Consider the following 25,967-nt stretch of genomic DNA (forward strand, 5'->3'; position numbering starts at 1 on the left):
GTCTTTCTCTGTGTGGCTTATTTCACTTAGCATAACACTCTCCAGTTCCATCCATGTTGCTACAAAGGGCCATATTTCATTCTTTCTCATTGCCATGTAGTACTCCATTGTGTATATAAACCACAATTTCTTTATCCATTCATCAGTTGATGGACATTTAGGCTCTTTCCATAATTTGGATAAGTGTTTTTAAAAGACTTCCTACAAAACAAAACAATAATCTAGGGATTTCCAAGTAATACGAATAATGTAAATATAAATGAACATGGGAAAATGGCAAAAGTATATCTCATAGACCACTGCTAGCTCTTTGTTAGTCACCTTTCAAGGAAAATCTATAAGAATTCAAAAAATAGAGGGGTGCTTGGGTGGCTCAGTTGGTTAAGCATCCAACTTCGGCTCAGGTCATGATCTCATAGTTTATGAGTTCAAGCCCCGCATCGGGCTCTCCACTCTCAGCTCAGAGCCCACTTTGGATTTTGTATCTCCCTCTCTCTCTCAAAAGTAAATAAACATTAAAAAATAATTTAAAAACATAGAGAAATTCTCTGGAAGGCTGTTTGTGGTGGATGCTGTGGTATGCTACCTGGTGGGCCTCATCTCCCAGATGCCAAGAGTGTTGGCTACTGAAGACTCCCTTCCTTAAGAACTGCCCTCATCTTGGGGCGCCTGGGTGGCTCAGTCGGTTGAGCGTCCGGCTTCGGCTCAGGTCATGATCTCACGGTTGGTGACTTCGAGCCCCACGTCGGGCCCTGTGCTGACAGCTCAGAGCCTGGAGCCTGTTTCAGATTCTGTGTCTCCCTCTCTCTGCCCCTCCCCTGTTCATGCTCTTCCTATCTCTCAAAAGGAAATAAACATTAAAAAAAATTAAAAAAAAAACTGCCCTCATCCAAAGTTCCATACCCTCCCCAAGGATGTCCCACATCCAACAACAACCTCTGTGAGGTTACAGAGGCCTGGTCCCCTTGCCTCATTTCAGGACATCTCTAAGAAGCCATCCAGTTCCAGAGCTCCCCATAGATTAGCTGTACCCTCAGATGTGGCACACTCAACTTCTCCATGGGCCCATCCTGCTTCTCTCAACCCCTCACAGGTGTTGTCCCCAAAAGCCCTTGCAGTAAACCCAGTGCACACAAATTTACATGTCAGAGTTGGTGTCCAGGAAATTCTGATATACTGCCACTCTTACTTCTACTGTCATTTAAGCAGACCCTTGCTCTAAGTGTTTATTGTGCCCTAATGAATGCGTGTGTGTGTGTGTGTGTGCACGCACACACACACACACACACACACTCTGTAGAATCATGCACTCTAAAAATTTTACAGATGGGACACCCCTAAAGTATTAATATGTCACCAAATATGCAAATACAGCATTATAACTGCTGACTTAAGGAGCCAGATTTTCATTTTTTGGCTAACACATCATTAGTTCATTCACAAGCAAAGCAAACCACATTACTCAACACTACAAGGTTCCCCAAAGCCCACAAGACAGAATCTCGTGAATAGGAGTCTACAATAAAAAGATCACCCTGATCTGACCACTTTCCACAATCACAGCCTCATCTCAGCTTGTCCCCATCATGCTCTACTGACACCAAACAATCTGTAATTTCACCAACACACCATGCCATTTCTCACCTCCTTGCATTTTTACTTATGTCACACTGCCTGGTTGGAATGCTCTCCTCCCTTCTTGGAGCACCACTCCCTGCCATACTTAGCTTAACTCAGAGCCTTACTAAGGGCAGGCTTCTGGGAACAGTGTGTCTAAGTGCAGGCAACACAGGGGTGCAAAGTCTGCAGAAATGTTAAGAAACATAAGTAAAAGGCAGTGGGCTTTTTATTATCATCTGGCTCCAACAATTCTAAATTATGTAATAATAAAATGGTCCTTCCCACCAGGGCTGACTGCCCCAAAGGCCCACCTTGGATATGCCACTCACCCAATTTTAAGCCTTAGACTCAGGAATTCCCAGTAAAAATTGAGCAATCCTAGTAAAACTTTAGGTTTGAATACAGGTTATTATTAACCCCAAGAAAACTAAAAAAGTTGTATAAAAAGTAAAAGTAATAAATTCATGATACTCTCAGAGATAAACAACATTTACAAAGTCAAAGTGACTGTGTTTACTAAACTGATTTAACCCCCCTACGCACACATGAAAAAAGATGAAATTATATTGGAAGAAAGGGAAAAGGAGTACGTGTGGTTTTAGATAGGTGAGGTACAGGAAGATTTGCAAAACAAAGCCAAATAGTAGCAAATAGATTGATAACTTTTTTTTTAAATACTAAAATAAGGAGTAAACATTTTATTTAGAAATACAGAGTTGAAAGTGGTGGCAATGGGTAGACATGATCATTAGTAAGGTAGGAGTGCTATTTTATCACGGAACTTTGAGTTTATATAACACACATATAGTATTCTAATATGTATTTAACTGATGAATAAAATACTTAACTCATACATCAATTCACTTAGTAAACCTTCCCCAACCTGGCTCTCAAAATACTCTATCACTACACCTATCACACGGATACATAATTACCGGTTTATGTTACTTGCTCCCCTATCAAATCAACATTCCTTCAGACAAGAACCAACATTTATTTATATTTGTATCCCCTGGCAAAAGTGATACTTAAATTTAAATTTAAATCTGAATTCAATAAATATTTACTGAGCTCCAAGTAGTCAAAAGTAGTAACAAGATACAGGTTTCTGATTTCAAAGGATAATATTTATAACCATAAAATGTCATCATATGGTAGAACTCATTATTTTCCAAGGATTGTTTTAAGTGCTTTGTATCCATTCTAACATTGATTCCTCGCAACTGCTTACTGATATGATTATCACCATTCTGCAGATGAGGGAATCACAGACTGAGAGGTTAAGTAAATTGCCCAGCTCGAAAGAGTAAATGATGATCCAAAATAGGGGTATAATAATGAACTACAGCATCTACTTCCAAGGCACAAACTCACAATTATACCTCAAAGGATAAGACATGTTCACAACATGCGTACAATATGGTACAATATATAATTAAGTCATAAAAGTGTTTACAGATGTAAATAACGTAAGATCAGGAGAGATCTTCGGTCAGTATATTCTATGAGGATACTAAGAAAAAGTAAAATTTAATTTGGAAATTAAGATATGGGTAGGGTTTCAGGAAATCTATATGAAGGAATGTTATATACAAAAGGAACACATAGAAATGTGAAGGCAAATACAAAGATGTAGACAGAAGGCACTATATGTTTTGTATCTAATCTTTCTTCCTGAATACTTAAGGGCTATAACAGGTACAGATCCAGCCAGCAGAGATCCCAGGAGAGATATGGTCTTAAGCATCTCTTTTCTAAACCTATGAAACATGGAAACAATGGGTAATTACCAGAGGGAATATCCCATTAGGTTACTGGAATGAGGCTAAAAAGTAGGGTTAACAAAGCACCTGGACCTGGGCGACTTTCCATGGTTTTTTTTTTTTTTTCTTCTTCTGAAATCCTTCCTTGTGTCTCCATCTCTAACACTACTGCAAGAGTCCAAATTTCAAGCCTTCTTTTCCTTATACAAATAACAGCAATACCCTCATTATTAGCCTGTCCAAATCCATTCTGGCCTCTCTTAAATTTGGTCCACCTGCTATAGCCACAAATTTTATTAGTTTCTTGCTTAAAACTATTCAATGGGTTTCTTATCACCCTTATTATAAAGACTCAACTCTCCAACATGGCCCATCAGGTTTAACGATCTGATCCCAACCTACCTCTAGAGTTGCATTCCTTAGTCACTCGACTACAGCTATGCTGGCCTTCTAATTCCAAGAACGTATCCTTCCCCCTTTGTAATCTTTGCACATGCTACTCCCCATGTCTCAAAAGTTTTTTCTCTAGTCCTCTTTACCTCATTAGCCATTCTTCAAATGTGACTTCCTCATGGCAGCCTCCTCTGATTGGCCCCCCTAAATAGATCAGATACTTCTCCCACAGATTGTATATACTTGTGTGAAATAGAGTTCTACAATTTGCAATCATAAATGCAAGCAATTCATTAACGTTTATCTTCCTTTATAGGCTTTAAATCCTTGTGTACAAGATGTGTGTCCCCTCTACACATCACTGACATTTAACATGGCGTCTGGTTCATAGTAGGTGTTCAATAAGTATTTGTTGATGATTGAATGAATGAATGAAAGGACAAAACAAAAAGAGAAAGCCGAAATACAGAGACAAGTGGATTGAGAACCAAGGAAAGTCAACTGATGAGCAAGTCTGAAGTAGCTAGAAAAAGCAACTCTGGAAGAATTGTCTGAGCTGACTATGAGCAGTGGCTTTTTATGTAATGGCATGGTCTCTGGCATGAGCATTCTGAAAAGAGTTGATATGGCTGACATGTTGCAGACAGTTGGGGAGTCATCTGGGAAACTGTGTTCAGCTTGAATCCAGATCAGAAGCAAATTATTCTCAAAGGGTAAGTTTCAAATATGAGCCTAAAAAGATAGGAGACTTGGAGATAGGTTTTAAGGCCCCCAAAAACCAGACTTAAGAGTCTGGGTCCCATCTGGCATTCAGGCACTTTGAATTTTTGAGAAAGGGGCCACATGATCTAAATAGCATGTCAGGAAGATTGACCTGACAGTGGTAAACAGAGCAGATTGTAAGGAGAGACGCTAGTTTGTGGAACTTTGCAATAGGTCAGAAATGAGCTAAAAAAAGACTGTCCTCGAGTGATAGAAGTGTATATATAAAGAAAGGGGAAAATAAAAACATCATTTTGAGGGATGACTCAACAGCACTTAAAATATACTTCCTATATTACCATAGCTAAGAGCCCATGCTTCAGAATCAACCAGTCTGGGTTCAAGTCTCAGCTCCAACACTAAACAGCTATGCTACTTTTGGGCAAACCCAACATTATCTGTATAATGGGGCAGCATTTGTATCTAAATTAGAGAAGTACTGGGAAGAATCAATGAAAATAAAAAAATAAAAAAACTGCTCAGCACAATGCCTGGCAATAGTGAACTATGAATCAATGTCAACTGTTATTTTGTGCTAGACAGAAGAAAGGGCACAGTGATGGCATGCCAGGGAACATATTTTTGGTGGGTATGTCTTCATGTCCAAGAAGATAGCCACCTATACTGTAAAGACTTAACTCCTGTCCTTCCTTCTTCTGCCTGATCTTCATAATGCCTCATAATTTACTTCTCTGGCTTCTGATCTGGATTCATGCTAAACCCATTCTATGCCAACTCTCTCAGAGACCTTGTTCTTCAAGCTGTTTGAGCCATTTCTAAACTTAGGCTTTCAACATTTTTTTCCATCTTGCCCTGTTACTCTAATGCTGCCTCCTAGAAGCAATCCTACATATGCAACTTGAAGGTAAACCTTCTGTGGCTAAATATACTTCTCTCTTCCTAAGAAATGTCAGAAAGATTATGTTGAAAGCAAGTGCAATGTTAAACTCGGTTTTTAAGAGTTAACAGTGAGTAATTTTTTTTTCTCTAAGGATAGGTAATAGCATCAGATTCTGAAATTAAGCACAGCAGGAAGAAAAAGGCTGCACAGATTTCAGAGTATCACAGGCCTCTGCAATAAAGCACTTAAAAATGCCTTGTATTGCTAATTCTTTACACAATCTCCTTTTATTTCCAAAGTAGTATGCGGGGCTTGAGCCATGAGACACGCATTGATGTTAACATTACACTGCCTGAATTAGAGCCATTTTTCTACTGAAACTCCTGTTAGGTTTAGAATTACTTTTTACCATCTTTCCCGCAATACATTTTCTGGCCTGACTTCCCAGATCAAATGAATGGTTGCCTCTTCTAACAAGACTGGACCTACCTTTGTAGTCATTATCTTAGCAAACATCCTTCCCCTCAAGATTCCAACAACCAGGCCTTGAGCTGTATGGGAAATGTGCCTACTCAAAGGTCTCTGAGTGGATGAGGGCAACTCTCTGCTTCACTGCTTTCAATCCCCACTTCCCGCTCCCAGGCCCTAGTCAGGACTCTTCACTCACTAATGGAACTATTCAACAAATACTAATTAAATAGCTAATGTCAGCAAGGCACCGCACTAGGCACCATGGTGGATTTTCGAAACAGTAAAGTGAAAATGGCACTGGAGGCAAAGGCCCGCTTGGTGACAGACAAACTATCAGATGGAGACTTTACTAAACTCTAAAGAGACTGGGAACACACAGTTCTATGAAGATTTGCCAGTTTCATGATCACCAAGCTATTGGTTAGCAATTGGAAAGATTTTGTCCTCATTTTACAAGACGTTTTTGTGTCATTTAAAAGCTTTCTTTTCCAGTCCATGTGGAAACCCTGTCATTCGTTCAATAAATATTCATTGAGTACTATGATAGTATGGAGAACAAAACAGACTTGGTCCCTGTCCTCATGTAGTAATTGCTGCTCCCAGGATAATACACACAAACAGTGGCCTGATGATTTAATCCTATACAAAACTCAGGTTTGGTTTTGCATTGTTTATTTGTTTGTATGAAGGCACTTTCCTGTAAGGACCATATTAGACTAATTAAAACCCTGTCCTTGTCTTATCTCACTAGGATTCCTTTTCAGCATACCCTTTCTTGACTCTTTATCCACAGTAATCACAACCAAACTATCCTACTTTCCACATATCACTCTCTTCTTCTGTGTTTATTCATTCATTAAACAAAGGTCTTTAAGCACGTACTCTGTTCCAGATACTGTTTTAAGTATTGGGGATACAAAACTGGATAAAGAAATCAACCTCTGGTTCTCAGCATACTTAGCCATCTTAGATTTGTCCTTACAGAAAGTTCTTTCCAAACCTAGAATACCCATAACTACCACCCTTCCCCCAATCCCAACCCAATTTGTGACAGGTCCCCTCACTCTTGACTTTAAACATGCTAATGTTCTACACATTTAAATTTAATAAACACAATTTATATTTTATTTCAAAACTTCTAAAACCACATCATCAAAAAAAGTACAATTCAGCAATCAGCTGTGCTTTATCTAGGCATTGCCATTATTCTTTGAGATCTTACTTTAATTTCAGATGCCATATACATAGCCTAGTACCAAACTAAGTCAATACTTTTTTTTATCACTGGTTCCCAAACTCCTATGTGCAAAAGAATTGACAGTCGTGCTCGTTAAAAATGTAGCATTACCGGGCAACTACCACAGAGATTCAGATTCCCTGTCTCAATGGGGGCCAGAAAGGTAGAGTTTTAAAAATATCCCAGGTGGTTTTCAACTGAGTGATTGAGTGATCACCTTTGTGAAATACTGTTCTATCATTTCCTTTGATGTCAGTTTTTAAGTATTCAGAATCTGTTTCAAGTCACAAAATATTTCCTATTAAGTGCAAACAACATGCATCTGTGTTATATATCACACACACACACACACATATTTGTTAATAAATCAACCAGTGGGGTACTTGATAATCATATTCAACATCCAGGTTTTAGTTCACATCTCAGGCATCACTTTCTGTGACTTCTCACCTGTTCCTTCTAATCATCCCCTGTGGTGGACAGGCAGGTAAGGTTCATGCCCCCACACCAGCATGTTGGCCACAGCATGATGGAAAGAACACAAGAAGCAGAATCAACTAGACTGAAATTCAGGCAATAATTCTCCTGCTTCCTAGCTGAGGGAAACAGGCCAGCGCCTGACCCATTGGAGTTTGTTCACACATCCACGAAAAGTGGATGATACCCACCTAACAGGGGGGCTGTGAGGATTAAATGAGATCCTGATCCATGCCTAGAACAGGATCAGTGCTCAACAGCTATTAGTTTTGCCACTTTTCTGTCATGCAGGGCCGGGCCTTCAAATCAAAATGAAGCTCAGTCTGCAAGGCATGTGGGCTCAACAATCATTTGTTCTGCGGCTGCTCTGTCCCAGGCATTGTGACTGAATCAGGAATACAACACAGTGCCTTCACGGAGTTTATCTTCTGATGAGAAGTATTTTGTCATCCTACCAGTTACCCCTTTCAAACCAGGCAGCAATGCATGCAAGCACATCTTTCGCTTCTCACTTCGTCCACTGAGATTAACGCAATGCAGTGGCCAATGGTGCCATGATAATAATGACTTTGTGGTGGGGTGCCTGGGTGACTCAGTCGGTTAAGCATCTGACTTTGGCTCAGGTCAGGATCTCGTGGTCCATGGGTTCAAGCCCCGCGTTGGGCTCCATGCCGACAGCTCAGAGCCTGGAGCCTGCTTCGGATTCTGTGTCTCCCTCTCTCTCTCTGCCCCTCCCCCACTCACGCTCTGTCTCTCTCTCTCTCAAAAGTAACCAAACATTAAAAAAAAAAAAAAAAAAAAAGACTTTGTGGTGACAGAAAGGTTAAGAAAATCCCAAAAGCAGTGATAGGGAAAGAGAAGCAGGGAGGGAAGAGCATTTCAGGGGTCTGAGTAAGTCCCTAGAAATAGATACTGGGAGCATTAAGGTTCTTTACATATTGACAGAACTGTTTGTCTGTTTAGTATGCATTAAAATTAGCACTTCATTTCCTGATTTAATGTAGAAAAGACACTACTATCCTGCTGGTAGTGTAGGTATCGTGGAGTAAGGCTGAGAGAGAGAAGAAAGACAAGTCAAACCAAAAGTATAAGAAATAGTATGCACTTGTTCAAAAGCAGTTCCCAGTGCAAGAGTAAATTAATGAGACTGATTGTGCCAGATCCACGGGAAAGACTGCCAATACTGCATAGTAACACTGAGCATCGCAAGAACTCACACGCAAACCTCAGTCACGCATCAAACAACCTCAGCTTTTCGTAGCCATGAATTACACTGGGAAATCTTAGCACACATCAGACTTGGGGGCAGGCCCTAACCCAGAATGGGAATGGACCAGCAACTAGAGAGGGTATGAAGCCTGGCACAGCAGAGGATTAAATCAGACATTTAGTGAGAAACAGCATCTAGAAAACACGTCGTCAAAAGTACTAACATCTCTTTTCTTTTTCCTCTCACAAATGTGAAGTTCATCAGCCTTTTTTAACATTAAAGTAACCAGCACTCACTATTTGGGGAAAACTATGCCAAAAGGCTCACAGTAAGCAGTCCTCATCCTGGGCACAGATTCCCTAGGGGGGTCAATTTGCTTGAGGAATGTGTCAAAAATTAGCTCCCTTTTCCTGCCTCCCACCCTCCTTGAACTCTGACGTTGTCCCCATGCCAGTTTCCCACACAACACCCAGAACCATGTAAAAATCAGGGTCCCGTGAATCCCACTTGAAATTAATATGTTAAGTCAGTGTCTAACGTCCAAAAAATGCTCACCAGCATACACAGAAGGATCGCTCTCCGTTGCATTACTGAGAATCAGTCTGCATCTGAACGACACGGTCTTCATTCCTCCACCACAACCTCCCCCCCATGCTGGCCCAAAAAAAATAGCAACAACTCAATTCTCAGTCCAATAACGTCTTTTCTCAGATGTTGTTCTCCCAGTGGGTAGAAGAATGAACTGCTGCAATGCCACCCGCTCCTCTACAGTTTCTTTTAATTTAAAGTTACAACAGGAGGGAAGAAAAGAGACTTTCTATTAAGGGACAACTCCCTGAAGGGTCTCTTAGCTGACAATCGAAGGACTGCTCATGGCAGTGATCAAATCTAACGCAACAAAGTGCTGGTGGCTCTGTGACTCATCACAGCAGGAGCTAGCACTGAGGGCCACTTGAGTTCAGTGCTTTGTGTGCAGCAAGTTGGTTTAGGAACAGTAACATAGGGGAGCAAAGACTTGCAAGGTGTTTGAGGCTCAAGATAAAATGCAGACTTACAGTGCAAGTTGCTTCTCAACTGAATAGGAAGCCTAGAGGGGTAAGGAAATGAAGGGAGCACTCTGTCTACCTCATGCTTCAGGGCAAATTACCTGAAGATGGCCAAGGTCAGTTGGTCTATTTGCTGTATGGTTTCTAACCTGATAAAAAATAAGGATTGAAGCAGGAGAAATAAACCGAGCTATTTTTAAAAGGCGAGCCTTAAAGATGTTTGCTTGCAAAAACAATGCCTTCTAATTACAGCTAATATCTATTGTTTGAGTATATTTACTCTCACCTGACACAATTCAGCTATACCTTTCCAGTTGCATATTATGAGTACATTAAAAAGAGTTCAATACAGTAAACCCCCCCTTATCTGTGGTTTCACTTATCTGAGGTCACCCACGCCCCCGATGCAGATGATCCTCCTTCCTGAAGGGTAGACTAACACTACGTCACGGTGCCCACCTCATTCACCTCACCTCATATAATCATGTGGGTATTTTATCATCTCACATCATCACAAAAAGGGTGAGTACAGTACAATACGAAATTGTGACAGAGACACCACATTCACATTAACTTTTATTACAGTATATTTGTATAACTGTTCTGTTATTATTAGTTATCATTGTTAATCTCTTACTACATCTAATTTATAAATGAAATTTTATGATAGGTACGTATGCATGCATAGGAAAAAACATAGCATATATAGGGTTCAGTACTGTATGTGGTTTCAGAAAGGCATCCACTGGGAGTTTTGGAATGTATCCCCCCAAAATAAGGGGGGGGGCTACTATATACTTTGAACATTTCCTCTATGCCATACATGGTACTATGGATTTATACGTAATTTCATACAACCTCATTTAATGTGACCAGGACTCAGTGAGGTGATACTATTGTTATGGTCATTTTACATGGGAGGAAAATAAAGCATCAAAGTGCTTAAAGAAATACTGGGTCTTTTTTTTTTTTTTTTTTTTGGTGACAAGTCCACCAACCAGAGCTACTGTTACTAACCTCTGGGCTATACTACCAAACTAGAACCATACCACTCAGATCTCCTGTTGCAAGATTATAATGGACTCAGCGCCCCACTTGCTGCCCCTAGGTCTCTAGCAACAGTGATGCCCAGAGGCCATGCTTCCAGGGGGCTGCTCCCAGCCAGCGAATGAATACTCCTCCAATGGCTGACTCTCTTCTGCCTTGCCAAACCTTTCCTGGATTGCACTACAGTACAGCTTCTTTCTACTCAACCCTCCCTCCTTCCGTCTCTCCTTGCATAAGTATCAAACATGGATCACAGCTGAAAGGCTCTCCCAGCCTTCTGCTAACTCTTCTTACTATCTAATCCCCTTTTGTCATCTGCTTCTCGAGGGATCCAAACTAATGTAATAACCAAGTCACTTACTTACTTTTTTAAAGCCCTTCCTTTATCTTTGGTCAGTTTTATAGGTTCCCCCCACCACCACCCTGCTATCCAAAAGTTTGCTTTACACCATTTTGCTTTCATGAAAAACCTACATTAGTACCTGTTTTCACTAATCCAAAGAGGATTTCTGCTTTTACAAAATGGTAATTGCTTCTTCACTTTAGGCCATTTCAGCTCACAAAGGGTTTCACTGGAATGCTCTACTTCCAGATAGCGGGGGGAAGCCTATACTTAGAGAGAAATTTTCTGTATCACTGGAAAGAGAAAGCATCCAGTAATTTCTCCATGTTACTATACATCATCTCTTCACACAGGTAATAGTATATTTATTGTGCCTTTCTCCTTGTCTCCAGTATAAACAAGTCTATGAGGTTCTCTTTGAAGAAACTGCTGACTCAAAGGGCAAACATTGCAAAGTCAGATTTATTTCTTTTTCCAAGTGGAATCTCTATCTACACGTACTATAACTTCATATTACTGCAAGGTATTTGACTGACTATGGATAAAGTCATGATAAATTTTCACTAGTTTGTATCTGTAATGGGAAATCAAAAAGGATAACAAGAAGAGAGATCTATAGTTAGGTCCTAAGGTTTTTGTTGCCTTTACCTATTATGTAGGATAAAATGCTAATTACTGAAGGAACATTTCTATGAATAAAAGATAGAATTCACACTTGCACCAAATACAGCATCTTAATAAAACCACATTGTCAGAGATCATATACAGACATTAACTGAATCACTATTTTAAAATGTTGATCTCAGCCTCAAGGAAGTGATATATTTTTCTTCTTGGACTCAAATAAGTCCAGTACAAAGCAAGTATGAAATTAACCTTCAAGTATTATTAATGATCAAAAAGACTTGACTGGAGGGAAGACAAGTGTTGCTAACATTTACTAAGCACCTGGTTCATGACAAACCGTATTCTAGGAATTTGACATATAATATCGACTGTAATCCATGCAATATCTCTATAAGAAAAAGCATTATAATCTCCACCTTTAGAGGTCAGTAAAAGGGCCACAGAACTCCAACTGAAGTCTTGGAAGAATTATACGTAGACCTAAACTGAGAAGCTCCAAAAGCTAGTGGGATTGCCTCTTACATCCTGGTTCTTTCCTGAGTTCCCTACCTCAAAGACTTTAATTGGTGCTGCAATGACAACACAATACCTGAGCTTCCAGAGAATTCCAACTGGAGAACAAGCCAGAGCCCTCCCATCCCACTGAATGAGACACTATCTGTCCCCTTTGGACATATGATACTACATAATCACAAAATAATTGAATGAGAAGTAATTGAGCATCAAAGATAGAATCAGGGTTTGTTTGTTTGTTTGTTTGTTTTCCTTTGTAACTTACAACGAACTTTAAGCAATGAAGAATGAATAGACCTGTATCTATAGAATTCAGTAGCACCTCTCCTGGAGATACGTTTTTTTTTTTTTTTTTAGGCTCAGTTTTTAAAGAGTGATTGTTTAATGTATTCTTTAAATGCATTTATTTCCCTCCTACTTTTATCAATATGCCTGCCCAGCATCCTTACCTGTAAGCAGAGTAATTACTTGCCTATAAGGTACAATTCGAGTAGTGCCAAAAAAATCCTTATATTCATAAATGTTTCTTCTGGCAGTTTCACTTGATACCTGTATTCACAACTCTTTCTCTAAGGAATTAGATGGTCATAATAAACTGCAACAATAACGGTAATAATAATAATAATAATAATAACCACATCTAGAGAATTAAACCATAATGAGCTATTAACACCTTTGAATTAATTAATGAGCCAGAGGTTAAATTGGACAAATGAGGCAGGAATTCAGAAGGGTCCTTCAGAGCAAACGGGGCTGTTATCAGGGCCCATCCTACAGTTTCAGGCCCCTGATCCGGAGAGCATTCAAAAGCACCCATGCAAGCAGGTACAGGTGTAAGGGGTTGAGAGAAGCAACTCAAAAAGCATATTCCCCTTAACTTTAAAGACAAGGAAACTGAAAATGGTAAAGTTTATTAAATACCACCACAGAAATGTCTGAACAAGGCCCAGCTAAAAGTGACTGAGAGTACCTGAATATCTGCCTGCTACCGACCCATAAGTGCTCCATTTCTCCCCCTTTAAATGTAAAAATTCATTATTTTTAAGCAAAAAGTTAGATCTGTGCTTTATATTCTTGAAATTTTCACTTTACTCTTCATTAAGAGCAACTTTTCATGCAAACGAATTCTTGGCTTAACTGAAAATCATTAAATAACTTTTCTACATCTAAAATCTTTCTCCTGTTAGGTATGAGTAATTATTTACGTTACATCACACACACAGAAAATAAACAACAAAGACCCCACTCACATTTGAGAATCATTTACCATTCCCACTCCCCAAAGCTCCCCGCAATGGGAAATGGAATAACAAGACTGATCATAATTGGATTAAGAACTATAATTCTTTAATTCATTCATCAAATTGAGGCATTTGGAACAGTTTATTTACAGAGTTGTTTAGACAGTTTTGTGTGGTGTTTTTTAAGATAAACCAAAATGTCTTTCTGAAAGAAGTTTCAGATCCCAAATCATTAACATATGAAAACCAAATGTAGACAATTTACAAATGGGTGTTTTAAACAACGTTTGGAACAAAATTGGACTTTTATTTTATTAACTATCTACAAATCTAAGTTCAGGATATAGTTTATTTGAAACAGCCAAGCACTTTCTTTGCCTTTAAAATAAGCCTACAATTCTCAGGCTACAAAATTGTGATGAGTATGTGAGGGAATGCTTTGACTTCAGGCCTAGAAATAAAGTTTTCCAGGTTACTCTCAAAACTCTAATTATAGCATTCCCTACCACTGCAGGTGATTGGATATCGCGTGAAACATCCAGGTTATGCCAATCAATTATACCCAACAATTTTACCTGATGGAAATCTAAATAGTGTTCAACCTTAGAACTCTAAGTTATTTAAAATCCAGTGTATTGGGGGAGATTACTAAAAACAAGTTTTATCCTGCTCTGTATTTTACTTTTATACATATATATAATCTGAACATGACTTCAAAACAGTGATTGCCTATCAAAGAATACAGCTTTTTCAAGAGGATGGTATATTCTTTTAATCATACCATAGTTTTCATTTGCTTTAAAAGAAAAAAATTATTCAAGCATTCAAATCCATTCTTTTAACCGGAAAATGAAATTTTAAACTTTCCATATAGGTCATGTCTTTCCCCTCAAAAAGGACCAAAAAAAAAAAAAAAGCCATCATACTGAGTATAAACTTTACTCTTTTATTTACTATTTACTCCATATACTCCACAAATAACATCTTTATAAACATATATTCATTTTTTTCTTGTACAAAATAATGTGTCAGTCAAAACAGGATGTGCATTTACATGTATAGGACTAAGTTAACTTGAAATAACCACTGAATCTCAAATGCCTGGTTATTTACCAAATAAGTTTGAGAGTTTTGAATCCTGTATATAACACACCATTCAACCAGAACTGTTTGAGCTCAACAACAAAACTAATGCAGAGTTTCTACATTAAGAGTTGAAGCTCTTTTTTCCTATACTAAGAGTTTACTCTACAAGTCTATGTCAGATTGATTCAATATTGCCCATTCAAAAAGCTACAAAAAGATTTTTTTATAAACGTACAAGCAAACAAAAATCTCTATTAATTCTTCATGCACAAGATTGTTAGAAGACCACTGGAACGAAAGAAAAAAAAAGGATTTCAAGCGAGTATGCTACTATATAATTAACACAAATAACTAAATAATTATGCACATCCCTTCCCACCCCCACAATTAAATGTTTTTAAACAACTCATGTGATGAAAGATCTACCTTTTAGGCAAACAAAAGCAATCTCTACCAGTCTGAGGATTTAAAGCTGTATTGCATCAGTTTTAAGTGATGCTTATGATTTTTATCTTATATAGTTCTGAGGAATAAACAGTTGATGACATAATTTGCAGAACTTTGCACAATGCCTAAGAGAACTTTCAGTGTAAGTACTTTTGATTTTAAATCATTGTGGCTGAATTTATCTAGGCTTCAGCCTAGGAGCTATATTTAAATCAGGAAGAAGCAACCCCAGAAACTTTGTCCCATGTATCTACATTTGAAACCAGATTCTTTCCGTATCAGAGCTAACAACAGTTCACATACAGCTGAATTCCTTCAAAATTAGACAGATCAAAATTTTTGCACTTCTGTAAAGACTCTAAGACATTGTCCGTCCTCTTTTTAATTCTGTAAAAGTCAAACTTAAAAAACATTTCCGAATACTTTAAAACCATCTGGCCCTTCACCTAATCTTGGCAATCGAGCCTCACTCCTCTAATCCTGATCAAAAACTCTGCTCTGTTTTTTTCTGATTGAAATGCCCATTGCCTACAAATCTCCCACGCGCCTACTTCATTGGCTTGTTTTGTTTGCGTGGGCTTTTTTTTTTTTTTTTTTAAGGATACTAGGGGCCATTATTTATGAGCAGCAAGGAAACAAATCACTCTGTCTAGTCCCTTTGCAGATTCCCACACTTATTACCCAAAATCCCACAGATCTCCCTTGGTCTTGCCCTTGACTGAAGAATTGTGTTGAGCCTGAAGGCAGTCTCTGGGGAAATCCGGCTCATGCCTTTCTTGACAAACTACTTTGGATATCTGGATATTGTGAGGCTCTCAACTGGGATAGAACAAATCCCTAAACTTTTCTGAAGAAGTACAGTGGACTGCCACCCAGACTGCCTGGCTATGGCTCTGCATATTCACAGAGTTCCTCCTTTTGACCTGCTTTAGTTGAGAAAGAAAGACATTAAAATGAATTCACATTCACCACACTCTGCATTTAGTCACAGAGGCCAGCGTCTTCAGATACTCACCAGGGTCCATCTATTTATTAATAAATTCGCTTTGCAAAGTGCAAGGGAAACGACTATTAAAATATGTAAACAATGCTTCATGTACCTCCGACGCCAGCAGATCAACACTCAAGAAACTGCTGCTATCAAACGCAAATATTTCCAAATCCAATTTGATTTTAACTCAGATAACCTCTTTTCCTTGCTCATTACTCTAGCCCCACAGTGCAAGCGACATTTCCCAAGCCCGCGCTTAAAGTGACACAACACGTGAGTGGTTTCGCTTCGTACACGGAGGGAGGGGGGTGTGGGGGGAAAGTAGTTGCAATTAAAATTAACGCTTCCGGTCTCTGGAATCCCTAGAATTCTGAAGGATGAGACTGGTCTCCGAAATTCCAGGCGGGAGAGAGGAAGACTGGTAGGGAGAGGGAGTGCAGAAAGCGAAACAAAAAGACTAAAGGGGGGGTGGAATATTAAGACTGTGGGGTGGGCTGGGGGTCGCCTTTATATTCCAGGAAGGGGAGAGAGCTTTGTCCAACTTTCAGGGTCTGTGGTCTGGCGTCAGCCCAGATGCACACGCGAGCCTCGGGTCTTCCCCGCACTCCTGCCCTCCTCTCGCATCACCACCTCCACCGCCACCACTTACAAAACAATACCGGCAACAGCGCGCAGGCTCCCCAACAAACATCTAAAGTTATCCCATTTCCTGAACGGGGTCCAAGCCCACGCTCCGGGGTCCCCCCCCCGGCCGGCCGCCCCCCCGGAGGATGCCAGGGACACCTCAAGTCCCGAGCCGCCTCCCGCCTCCCCACCCCCCCTCACCCCCAGCCCAGTCCCCCTCCCTCCGTACTTGAGGAAACTCCGGTGGCGGCCCCCTCCCTCCTCCGCCGGCTCTCCAGCTGGAGCCGGGAGCGAGTGCTGAGTGGCGGGCACGGCGAGCGGCTGAGGGGAGCTCTGCGCCTTGGAGGTCTGCCCACAACAACATCGGGACGAACAACAAAGTTAAAACGCTGCGATTCACGCACCTTACCGGGTCTCCTTAATGTCTCCTCTGGCGTGGGATGCAAAGTGGCACAGTGGCGGGCCGGGGGCCCCCGGGAGGAGACTGGAGATGGGTTTTGGTGGCTCGCCTTTTTCACTCTGTGTGTGTGTGTGCGTGTGCGTGTGTGTGTGTGTGTGTGTGCGCGCGCGCGTGTCCCTCTCCCCCCCGGCTCTCGCTCGCTCGCTCTCGCTCCCCGTGTGGCTCTCAAGGACGAGGTGAAATCCCTTTGCTGGTCATGAGGCGGCTTCAGAGACAAACAACACAATGCGAGTGCAAATAACAAAAGGCAAAAAGACAGTAGGAACAATGGGGGAGGCGAGGGCAGCGCACCAGCCGGCGGTCACCGCGGCCCGGCGCCCGCCCCGGGGGGTGCGGCGGGGGCGGGCGCGGGCGCGGGGGCGGCGCCGGGGGCTCCGACTCCCTCCAGGTCGCCCCCGAGCTCCCGCAAACCCACCCTGAGCTCCTTGCTGCAGCTTGCCGCCTGGCCGCCCTCTCTGTCCATCCGAAGGAAAGGAGCCCCAGAGTTTGCTTCCCCGTCTGCTGCAGAGTAACTAGATTGTAAATAACGCGGTGATTACCCACACCGTGCAGGAATGTTTAAAAAAAAAAAAAAAAAATCTGCCCTCCGCTTAAAGGAGCGATAAAATGAAATGGCAGGAGTGGAAGGAGGCTATCTCTAGATCTCGGTGGAGCTCGCATCTATAAATACGCATTCGGGTTTAGTCAGGTCCCCTTTGTCAACTTCTTCCCTGCGCTGGAACCTCACCCGCAGCCCTGCGACCATTACCTGGGCCCCTGCTCGCCCCTCACCCCCGCTTGCACAACCTTAAAGCTTGCACGGGGGGCGCGTGTGGGGGTCTGCGGGTGTCCGCGGAACCTTCTGGGAGGCGAGCCGCCGTCTGCCCGGCGCGAAGGCTGGAGCGGGGAGAGGTTTGCTTTTTAAAGCGACCACTACCTCCCCACCCCCGAGCCCGGCGGTGCGCCCGCGGGTCCCCGCCGCCGGCACTTTGAACCCACCTACTCCTTGGGGTGCGGGGAGGGGGGAGAAAAGTTTTCGGGCGCTCTCACCCCTGCCTCCGGGCTGGTTGAACTGGTTTTGTTCTGTGTGGGTGAACCCCAAAGACCCAATGCCTGAGGACCAAGGAATGATATTTAGGAGGGAAAGGCTCCGCGCTGGGCTTCGACTCCGGCGACACTGGAGTCAGCGCGTGAAGGCGAGAGAGACCCTCAGAGTTACATCACCACGGGAGGAAACTCCGTAGGTAATGCCCGGAGCATAAGCTGTGGGGCTGATTTAAGTGTGTGCTCTGACAGCTGCCGGGCTTATCTCTTCCAATCTTACTTTCATTGATTTATGACAGCTGCGGGTTTGCCAGGGGTGAAAAGAAAAGAAAAGAAAAGAAAAGAAAAGAAAAGAAAAGAAAAGAAAAGAAAAGAAAGAAAGAAAGAAAGAAAGAAAGAAAGAAAGAAAGAAAAAGAAAAGAGAAAAGAAAAAAGAAACCCTATTAAATCTCAAACTAGGGTAGAGCAGGGATGGGGGGGTACCACTGATCTTCTTCACCAAGGAGGCAGCGGGTCTGGAAGAGGGTGATGGAGAAGAGGACTCAAACACAATACGAGCAACACGTTTCCTTTTCTCTCTCTCCCTTTCCTCTTCTCGAGCCGATTTTCATGTTCTCTTTCCTCATCTCGGTGATTTTCTTCAGTTGCGCATCCATTGACTGAGCCGTGTCCCTGGGCACCCCTAGCATTTCCCAGAGTGCAACAACACCACCAGGAGATCAATGACCACAGTCTGTTTATTCTTCACGCGCCTGGAAGAGCAGGGCGCTGAAGCTGCATGGGAGGGAGGCTTAGGGCTTGCCTGTCTGTACGATCTCTCTCAGACTTTTTCTGGCTGGTTTCTAAATGGCAGTTAGTAAGCAAATGCAGTTTCTTAATGCACGCAACACATACCAATCACAATATATTCACCTAGAAAAGTGATACATCCTTTCTCCCCCTTTCCACCCTTTGTAGATTTGTTTCTGGAACTGGATTGCTAATACCTGAGATTTTGCACTTGCCTAGAGTGGAAACTTTCTGGGGTGTTTGATGATTGATTATTTGGTACCTGCTTTCTAAAAATGGCTAAACACCTTTCCTTGGAACAAAAGTGAGAATGCAAAACTTAATAACTCAAGGCAAAATTTTCAAAGTGTAAGCACAGTTATTATCCACTCCCACAAAGAAAAGCTTCCTCTTCCACAAATATTTGATAGCACAGAGCCCAGTAATTAAGAGAACAATCAAATAAACTCAGGGCTTTCATGGGGACTCTAAATTATCATCTGCCTAGAATTTATAAGCAGTGTAATCATTTGCTGCTTGGATATAGCTCTGGATATGGCATTCTAAATGTGTATCCTTAAACAATTTTACTATGTTTTCTTAAGTATTTAATGAGACAGACCAGGGATAATAATAACATTCAAATTGCTGGATCAATGTGTCTTCACCAACTGTGTGAAAAAAATTCTCTGCACGTGTGCATGAAACACCTTTCCTATATGCTACTTTTCCTCACATTTATTCAATCATGCAAGCTTCATGTCAGACCCATTTGCATAATAAGAATATAAGAATTCATAAGAACTTAATAATTGCACTATACTTTGAATGTAAGTATTATTTTTATTCTAAGGAGTTCTTGGCATACATTAAATGATTTATTTTCATAGTACATATGTAGTTGCTTTTCACAGTTAGCTATTACTATGTCAGACCCAGATCCTTATATAATGTGCAAGAGGCGAATCAGTCCCAGCTACAAAAAAAAAAAAAAAAAAAAAAAAAAAAAAAGCCTTTTAGTACCAATTATATGAAAATATATAACATTTGAAGAGAAATTGCTGTTTACAAGTTTTAATCCACTTCTCTCAGACTCAGTGAAAATAAAAGGGACAGAGTGAATCTTTTTTCCCTGGCTCTCTAGACAATGGGAGACAAACATGCCTGCCTGGCCTGACCCCACCAAGCAAAGCACTGCTGTCTCCAGCTTCTATAGCTTGTTCATTGTAACAGCTCCTGGGGCAAGTGAGCTTCCTACTGGCAGGAGAGGTGAGGCTGGGCAGAGCGGGACAGGGTGCAAAGTTGCAAGCTGCCTGGTAAGATACAGATGAATCACCAACCTCTTCCCTTTTGCTCCTACAGGCAGCAACTTCCAACCATTAGGGTTATTGAAACCACATGCCCTTAAGACTCACTCATGATCATTACATAGCAACAGCATAGCTGATCAAAAACTTCCAGTGGGATGTTTGTTTGTGTTGGGCTTTTAAAAAATAGCCACGTTTGAAGTGGGTCTGACACATTAAAGATCAGTGTTTCCATTTATCAAGCATTTACTATGTGCCAGGCTCTTGGCCAAGTGCTTCTTCTATGTATTTTCTCTCTACTTCTTACCACAAACTTGCAAGAAACGCTGCATCCCTGTTGTGCAGATGAAAAAAAAAACCAAAGCTCAGCGAGGTTAAGTGACTTGCCCAAAATCACACAGCTTCTAAGTGGTTGTGCCAGAATGAGAATCCACACCACGCCAGCTCTAAGCCTATGTTCCTCCACCTCACCTTGATGGCACTTACACTTTATATTAGAGTCAGTTTTCAGCGGGAAATGTTAATTCATTAAATGGGTAGATTTAAAATGCCAAATGTATCATATGGAACGTCCAGACATGAGCTGCTTTGGTATTCTCATATTGGTCATTACATAACTGTGAAATTTTCAAGAAAATTGAAATGTGCCATATATTAAGTATACATATCTACTATATATTAAACATAAAATGCATTTAGGAATGTATTCAAAAACATAAATTTGTCTTATTTTATAGACTAAGCAATTGCATATTATGTATGCATATATATATGATGCATATTATAATTAACAATTACTAAAGTTTTTGAATCCCTATAACTTTACAAGCATATCCTAAGTGCTTTATGTGCATAAACTCAATCCTCACAACCACCCATGAGGTATGTGATTTTATTATATTATTTTACAGATAAGGAAACTGAGGCACAGAGATAAACATTGGAAAACATTAAAAAAAAAGAAATTTTAAAAGACTCTTAATCACTTTGCTATGCTAACTTATATACACACACAATATACCTACATATATTCATGGATAGATATATATATATATATATATAGATATATATATATAGATATATATGCTATGCATAGCTTTCAAAATATGGGGGAAATTAAGGCAAATCAACTGTGATTTGTATCAATCTGTGTTCCCATATTCTCCTATATTGATGGGAAAGAGCTTTAATTTTGTCCAAGGTATTCAAGATTCTTTAAAAATGTTTGAGGCAATTTTAATCCCCCCAACATATTTGGAGATATTGAAGAAATGCTAGTAAATATTAGAAGTGTGGAATATTTGACCCTAGCTGATTTGCACAAAGTTCACCTTGGATTTTTTTGGTCATCTGTGTTAAAGACAGCAGAGACAGCGTACTTGGGAATCCTAAAGAAGATAGAGAGGGATAATAATAAAAAAACATGAAAATCTGTGGTCTGAGAAGTGGAGGGAAATTTAGGTGATGCAAGAGACCCAATATGGAACACCATTCTAATGGTTATGAATTACCCATTAAAAAAAAATTAGTGTAATTTGTCAACCTTCACTCCATTAACAAGAGTGTACTATAAAATGGTAATTTAAGTTTAGTGATTATGGACTGAACCACTGACACCACTCAAAGAAATCTTAAAGTACTGGATAAGAATCCCAGGTACGTGAGTGGTTTATACCATGTCTATTTTTACCTGTCTCACCAAACACTGTATGCCTATCAAATTTTAAAAGTGAACTTCTTCAAATCAACCATCTTCGAGAAAGTATCTTAAGTCTTCTCTTCCTCTTCTTCTCGCCCTAAATGTAAGATAAGGGATTATCTATGAAAGAAAAAATAACCAACAACAATCTTCCTTCCCTGGGCATTCTTAATCCTGATTACACCCGAGATACCCACATCTAAACTATTAATTTTACTGAGTTTGATGTGCCTCTTCAGAAAAACCGAAAAAGACACACTATACCTAGCAGATGCCACATATTAAGTGCTTACTGAAAAAAAAAAAAAAAAACGTTTAAAGCCCTATTACAGATACATATGTTTCCATTTAAAAACTACTATGAAATCGAGTGTTCTTTTATTTAAACATTCCCCTGTGGTCCTAAGAATTAAGGATCGGTAGTACTATTAACAACTCAGAGCCAGACTGAACTGAACTGGTTACAAACAGTTGGTAAAACTGCCAACACTGCTTTTTGCTGCCGAAGTTGACTGAAATGTGATAGAGCATATACCTTTAAAAAAGAATTCGCATTTTTTAAACTTTATCATCTTGGTAAGTATTTAGGATGAACTGTTTAAAACTTTCAGCCACAGTTTTGAAAAGGAGAAATAATATATAAAACCTAAATCCTTTACCAGCCAAAACCACAACTGCATTGTTTTTAGTATTGAAGTGTTTATTATTCTTATTGTTAAATTTTCCTTATTTGTGAGAAAAAAACAGAGAGAATGAGATTGGTTCTATTCAGGCAAAACATTTGTAGTCCCCACATCTTGTCTCTTAATCTACTCTTTCTCAATTTGTCTTCTGTTCTTTAATCTTAAATAGTGAGTATACAATGTGGGGGAGTTAAACATGTAAAAGTAGTGTTTTGGGTTTTTTTAATATGTGGATTTCTTTCAGGCCTAACGTTCACAGTATATTCTGTGTATCTACTGCTATAAAATTTGAATGATAAATATACAGAGGTTTACCTTCAGTGAGATACATGGGTCTTTATTAATATTTTTAAATTTTATTTATAATTACTTAATTTACATTGAAGTTAGATAACATACAATATAGTCTTGGTTTCAGGAGTAGAACCCAGTGATTCAGAACTTATAACATGACACCCAATGCTCATACCAACAAGTGCCCTTCTTAACGCCCATTACCCATTTAGCCCAACCCTCCACCCGACACCCCTCCAGCAACCCTCAGTTTGTTTCATGTATTTAAGAGTCTTTTATGATTTGCCTCCCTCTCTGTTTTTATCTTATTTTTCCTTCCCTTCCCCTATGTTCATCTGTTGTGTTTCTTAAATTCCACATATGAGTGAATTCATATGATATTTGTCTTTCTCTGACTGGCTTATTTCACTTAGCATAATACACTCTAGTTTCATCCACTCTGGTGCAAATGGCAAGACTTCATTCTTTTTCATTGCCCAGTAGTATTCTGTTATAGATAGATAGATAGATAGATAGATAGATAGATAGATAGATAGATAGATAGATAGATGCCACATCTTCTTTATCCCATTCATCAATTGATGGACATTTGGTGTTTTTTTTTTTATTTATAAGGAAAAGGATAATGACTGATATATTCTGCTAACTTAGAATTAGTAACAGAACTAATTGTCAAGCAAGGCAATAAAATATTAAGCTTGAGTCCCAGTAAGGTTTATGTATTTGGGTCTCTGAATTCATGATGACTCTTGTTTCTGTTACTTCTTTCAAATTTTTGGTACTGTATTACCAATTGTATCATATATTAGGTGAAATGTGGTAGAGAGTGAAAGAATGGACAAAATGAAAGGTCAACAAAAGCATATAAAATGAAGAGGATAGTTTTAAAAACACACAAAAATGTCCTTCTTATTGAAATCCCAGGAACTTATTTGAAGACAGTAAATAAAAGTTCCATATCTATGTATCTGGAATTTCTACCCCCATCTTCTCCTTGATGGTGATACACTTAAACAAATTTAGAATTTGATCCATAGGTTGATTTTCAAAAGAACATGTTAAATTACTGCACATTGTTTTGTATGCTCAAAATGGCTTCTTTCCAGGTAACTTCGCTCCAGGAAAGAGTAATCAATTGGATCATTACCCTAATAGTCAGGTTTGGTCACACTGCTTCCAGTTATTTTAAACACTTCTTGGATTGTGCAATATCCCCATTCATTTTTGAGCGACTTTTAATTTTTGTTGCAGAAACAAATGATCAAACATTTATACAATAAAAAAAATTGATTCCTATAGGCAGCCTCTGAATTCTGAGTATTTACCTGGGCATAGCTGGAACCTACAATGTATTTTTCTGTCTCTCTATAGTAGGAAATTATAACTACAAAGCCTCATAAATTTTCCAATCCAAAAAGAATTAAAAAGAAATAATGAGATGATTTGTCCAAAGCAGGATGAAGGATAAAGACATAACTGAGTGTGGTATTGTTTGTATTTAAAAAAAGAAAAACAAACAAACAACAACAAAAAAAAAACCTCTAATAGAGTTAACAGTAACATACATTGCTATACATTGCTAAAAGTTCTGAGCATGTTGGCTTGAAAAAAGATAAAAAGTCTTCAAATTCACATCTGAGGGTCTGGGTTTATGTGTACAAAATAAGAGAGAGTCTGGAGTACAGAAGGAAAAAAAAACTGGCTAAATCATTGGAAACAGAACGAACATGGTAGTGACAGAAGAGACAGATGATGAGTGATTGAGTAACTCTCTTCATGAATTGTTTAAGATAAAAACATTAACCAGCTGTTTTCCAACTTCAAACAGAATAGAACTAGATATAATATAGGACACTGGAATTAGAAGACCTGGATTTGAATTCCAGCTTATAAAAAATAAAAGGTGTGGATCTTTGATTCCGATTTAAATTAAAGTATGAAAAATGAGATAAAGGGATAAAGAGGCAGAGGAATAAAATGGAACCAAGAGTGAGTTCACCACAAAATGCACATCCTACTTTACAGTTCTGTATCCTTCATTCACACATTTATTGAAGACCTTCTTGTGCCAGAGACTGTACAAATTTGATTTTACTCTCTCCAACAGGCAAGAAGGAAGAAAAAGGATCTATTTCCATATATCCAATTGTTAGGGAGAAGCCCAAGTATTATTCCTCACATCAAGACCCAATAGAAAATTTTCCTGGGGGTGTCCTCTTCTCAAGGACACTGAGTAATGTTAAGACATGCTTCCCATTGGTCAAGATAGTAATGAGTTTCAGAGGATTGTTTCTTATAGTTCTATTGGAAGAGACACTCCTCTGTGGTCTCTCTTGCTCTTCTATATCCTGCAGCACAGGCCACGAATGCAGTGTCCACTCTTTATCCCAGGCCATTTCTCAGGGTTGTGTATACAACAAGCAAATTATAAAAGATGAAATAATGTCACCCTCCAAAGCAAAGAGTAGGTTTACTTACTTCTTGTTATAAAAGCAGTGGAGTCTCCAAACTCATTGTTCCTCATCCACCATGCAAACTCACTGCAAGCGTAGCATCCAGCCCTGACCATTCTTAGGCACGTCCAGTCTCTCTTTCCCAAAAATCAACCCTGGACCATTCTGGTTGGCTCATTCTTTGGGTGACAGCCCTGAAAAATGTGGGTGTAGGGAACCAAACTTAATTCTGGTTCAGCCACCCAGAATAGCTCTTGGGACAAGGTTGTAGATCATAAAAATGATAACCACTTGGTTTAATACACTGCTTACTGAACTTTCCTACATGGCCCATGTGGGCCAAAATGGAATACATAATGAGTCTCTAAGTTTTGTAACAATGCCTTCTCTCATGTGCATCTCTCCTTTCTAGACAAAAGGTCTAGGTCAAGTCAGAGATTAAAGAAAGATGGTTAAAGATGATTAAAGAAAGTAACTGGGGTGGACACATCAGTTTCATAACTATAGGAGAACAATCCTGACCCTTGGAGAGGAAACACCT

The 25,967-nt window shown here is 39.8% G+C and overlaps 1 protein-coding gene across 1 annotated transcript in view; it reads right to left on the bottom strand.

Moving 5' to 3' along the window:
- Positions 1-12,434, bottom strand: part of SOX5 (SRY-box transcription factor 5) — a 1,003,938-nt gene extending 991,504 nt beyond the window's left edge. The window contains exon 1 of the mRNA XM_042946059.1: positions 12,254-12,434. The gene's annotated coding sequence lies outside the window, so the exon portion shown is untranslated. The remainder of the gene's footprint in view (positions 1-12,253) is intronic.
- Between the last annotated feature and the right edge of the window lie 13,533 nt (positions 12,435-25,967).

Source organism: Panthera leo, chromosome B4 (assembly GCF_018350215.1).
Source record: "Panthera leo isolate Ple1 chromosome B4, P.leo_Ple1_pat1.1, whole genome shotgun sequence".
In the NCBI taxonomy this organism is placed as follows: domain Eukaryota; kingdom Metazoa; phylum Chordata; class Mammalia; order Carnivora; family Felidae; genus Panthera; species Panthera leo.